The following is a 4,272-nucleotide window of genomic DNA, read 5'->3' on the forward strand; positions in this document are numbered from 1 at the left end:
GGGACAGGGAGGGGCTCCAGACTCAGGCCCACACCACTAACCATGGTTGCCATGACAGCACAGGAGGAGCCAGCTGGGCTGGCTTGTGGGATTTTGGGGGGGTTGTCTCTCAGGGACCCTGGGAGTCAGTTCCTTTACAAGGCCTGCTTCAGTCTCAACTGCAAAACTGGGACCCTTTGCCTCCTTCAAACATTTTTCAGTGTGCCGTCAGCTATCCGCCCCCTCCTCATCTCATTCAGCCCCTTACCCCCACTGTCTCTCTGTTCTTACGTCCTCCTGCTGCCCCGACTCAGCTCACAGCTTCGCAGCCACACTGGTTTCACCCCGGGCACAGACCAAACTCAGGCCTTTGCAAATAGCTGCCACCTCTGCCTGCATCGCTCTTCCCCACGTTTCTTCATAGTTCCCTCGTCTCCTTGTAGTCTTCACTCAAAGCTCTCATCTCATCTGTGAGGTCCATCCTGACCCCCCTCTCCAATTTAATTCTGCAAACTCTCTCCCTGCTCAGCTTTTTTCTTCCTTTCCCCCTGACAGTATTTACCATTCTCTCAGGGAATGAAGGTTCTGGCTCCAACTTTCTCTCCTGTCCGCCCTCCATGACCTCAGGGACGGAGAATCTGATACTCGGAGCCAGATTCCATGATAGAGCATCCAGGGTCTCCATCTCATTGCTGTCAGTCATTTTGGAATCAGGGATGAGGAGGGTCTGGGGCTGGCTCCTGGGAGTCCCGGAGGAGATCCAAGGGGATACAAAAGAGGCCCCTTTCCAAATTAGCCTGCTCCTATGGGGTCGCAAAGAGTCGGACACGACTGAGCGACTGATCTGATTTGATGTGAGGGCACCCCTCAAGGGCTGCTGCTGCTGCTGCTGCTAAGTCACTTCAGTCGTGTCCGATTCTGTGCGACCCCATAGATGGCAGCCCACGAGGCTCCCCCGTCCCTGGGATTCTCCAGGCAAGAACACTGGAGTGGGTTGCCATTTCCTTCTCCAACCCTCAAGGGCTAAGGGTGGGCTTTTCTATCAGTCCGGCCCGAGTTTCCCGTTGTGACCGGCAGGAGGCAGTGGTCTCCCGCCCCAGCACAAGGCGGGGCTCCGGGAAGCAGGGTCAGCCAGGCTGGGCCGCATCCCTGCGGCAATGGCAAAGGGAGGTGAGTGGGGGTCACCCTCAAGTTCCCTTTCATTTCAGACCCTCTGAGGCTTACTCCCACAGCACCTCTGTCCCTCCTGCCTCCTGCCGTTCTAGGAAGTTGCTCACCTCCAGGAGCCAAGGGGGCAGTCAGACCGGCCACCACGTGGGTTACTGCCCGGTGCCTGCCTCTGAGCCTGTTTCCTCACATGGAAAATGGTCTTAGTCATGAGCCCTGCCTTGCCAGGCTCTGCGAACGGGTTTAGCCAGAAAAGTCCTGAATAGGGTGATGGCACTGAGCTGAGGCTCTCAGCGCCCATCTGGGGCTGCGGGGCAGGGGCTAGGTTCCAGCCCCCACTTGCAGTGCAGCTGTGAAGTGCCTCCCCGCCTCAGGACATGCCTCAAGCCTCAGCACCTTCCCAGGAATCTTCCTGGAGAGGGGAGGGATGGAGAGGCCAAGGTTCGGAGCAGGGCGGCCTCAGCCAAAGAACTCCTACACATCCCTCAAGGCCCAGACTCAGTGGCCCTTGCCCCAGGAAACTCTTCTCCTTACCCTCAGCAGAGCCCCACTTCCCTCCCCTGGGAGCCCTCTGATGTCCAGCACAGAGTGGATCCACAGGAGGCTGTGGGCCGACTGTGTCTGTCCACTGACTGACGCCCCTCCCCACTGTGGGTGGTGGGGGAATAGCCCATACTGGAAGACCCTGCACAGGGAGACCTGGTGGCCACTGCCCTGGAGGGCCAGGTAAGGCAGTGGGACCCCAGGAGCACCCTGTCTGCAGTCTGCCAGGGAGAAGCTGGGGCCCTGGATTCAGTCACCCCCTCAGTGGATGGGGAGAACCAGGCCCCCACTGGGTGGAGCTGGGTTGCACCTGTTAGCTTCTGTCTGACCCACCGCTGCTGCCTTCCCCCTCCTTCTCCCCAGACAACCCCTCTCCTTCTCTCCTCCCTTCCTTCCCCTTCTCCTGCCAGTCTCCCCCTCCCCTTCAGATTCCTCAGCATCTTCATCCCTCATCCTCTCCCTCCTCCTTCTATTTCCTCCTCCTGAGGCCTGCTGTGGTCCACCAGGGTGACCTGGAGAATGAGTGGCCCCGCTATGCCTGTCCAGGGCCATCCCTAGCCCAGCCAGCTGACCACATGGGCTGTCTGTCCCTGTCTGTTGGATGTGCCTGTGTGAGGACACACAGGGCCCGGCCAGGTGGACAGAGGTGTGAGAGGGAGGTGGTGTGTGCAGTGCACTTTGCTGCACTGGGAGAGTGTCCATGCAGAGCAGACCACAAGTGTGAGTGACAGCAAGTGACCTATGATGGTAGGCAGAGCCGTGAGTGTGACAGGTGGATGGGAGGGACAGTGCGGGAAGGCTCAGAGGATGAGGCTGGTCAGTGGGCAGTACAGGAACACCCAGCCAGACCTCAGCGTGACCTTGGCTTGCAGCTGGCCTGGAGGGTGTAGTGGACACAGCATGGACATCAGATGGAGGGTGCTGTGTGAAGAGTCAAGGGCATAATGTGACTTCTGGGTATGACAGCCAGTATGGGTGGCCCTGAGCCCATGGGGTCTGAGTGTACAGAATGCAGGATGGGCCACCCAGACCTAGGGCAGTTCTTGTCTGCTCTTGTCCTGGGACTGCTAGCTGCCCCCACCCCCCACCACCACCCTGTCCTTCCTGGTCAGCAGGCTCCAGGGGCCAAGTGGCCCTTCGCATACACTCCGTGGTTTACAACCCTGGTCCTGATGTCCCCATCCGTCCATGGAAGTGGGGGTCCCACCGTACAGCAGTCCAAATGCAGGCCAGGGTGGGCCTGCAGCCATCACTCCTCCCTTCACTAGCTCTTTCTCCACACACTTATCAAGTGCCTACTGTGTGTGCTGTTTGGATAGCTTTGCTGGGGAAAGCAGTGAGTAAGATGGATGCAGCCCCTGCCTGACGCGATCTGATGTGATGGCATGCTAGCCAAACAATCAGAGATACAGGGAGACCCATGGCTGCCCCGATGTGCAGCGGGGGTGAAGGCGGGTGTGGGTGGGCTATTTGTAGGGGAAGACCTGAGGCTGCCTGGGTCGGAACAGATCTGGGCATGGAGGGTAAAATAGGAGGCCGAGCTTGACATCTGGGGACAACGGGGGAGAGGCATAGTGAAGCCCAGGGAGACGAGGCAGGAGCCAGGGTCGCACTAGAAGAGTGACACCCCCAAGAAAGTCTGGGTTTGACAGGAGACAACATGTGTGGCACTCTGTGCTGTGTTCAAGGTCCCCAAAGAGTTGCTCTTGTCGGCCCTCTGCCCCCCTGACCTCATAAGCCTGTACCCCACAGTGTCCATCCACCTGGGTACAGGCTGGGGTATGGGAGCAGGAGCTGGATTCGCTGTCCCCTCCTTCCAGCCACCTTCTGAGCTCAGCTCAGCTTCTTGGAGCAGACAATTCAATACGGAGCCAGGTCCCCGGCTGGGATGATGACTGGTTTCCTTGGCGACACATCCCACCCCGGCCACCAGCTGCCCAGCCCCAGATGTGGGGCACATTGATACACCCACCTGGTGGCTTGTCCCCACTGGGCTGTCTGCCTTGAGCATTCCCCGCTGGCCTCCTCTGGCCAGAGACAGTGAGTGACTTGCCCAAGGTCACACAGTGAGCCACTAGGAGGGGAGCTGAGCACATTCATACCTCCATCCTCTTTATCCATACCCTGCATCCCTGCAGGCCCCAGTAAGAGGTTCTCATGGATGCGGGGGGGCGGAGTCATCTCCAGGGAAACGGAGGACCCTCTGGAAGCCTCAGGAGCTCCCTCTGCCTCTGCTGCCTCCCTGATCTCCACACCCGCTCCTTGCGTCCTCTCCTCCCCTGCCCGCCAGGTCTACACCTCCCATCTCCCAGCATCTGAACCACCTTGGCTGTCGCCCAGCCTCCCTCCATCCCTCCCTTGATCCCTCCCCCTTCTCCTTCCCCTGATGGGATTTTAATGGCCGCATTTTCAAATTAGTTCTGAGCCTTTCAAAGACTTATCAGAGAAATGAGCATTTCCACTGGACTCTGGGCTACCCCTGGTGTGTGTGGGGGAGGGGGGCTCCATCTGGTGGTTGCAGTGTCTGTGATGGGGGACGCTGGGGGTGTCCAGGGGCAACTCTCATGCCTCGAACCCCCTCCC

The 4,272-nt window shown here is 59.1% G+C and overlaps 1 protein-coding gene across 1 annotated transcript in view; it reads right to left on the reverse strand.

The window, feature by feature from the left end:
• The window catches only part of LOC104991882 (one cut domain family member 2-like), an 18,791-nt gene that overhangs the window by 5,793 nt on the left and 8,726 nt on the right, over window positions 1–4,272 (reverse strand). The gene's annotated exons all lie outside the window — the stretch shown is intronic.

The sequence above is a fragment of the Bison bison genome, unplaced genomic scaffold (genome assembly GCF_000754665.1).
Source record: "Bison bison bison isolate TAMUID 2011002044 unplaced genomic scaffold, Bison_UMD1.0 scf7180017864203, whole genome shotgun sequence".
NCBI classification, from domain to species: domain Eukaryota; kingdom Metazoa; phylum Chordata; class Mammalia; order Artiodactyla; family Bovidae; genus Bison; species Bison bison.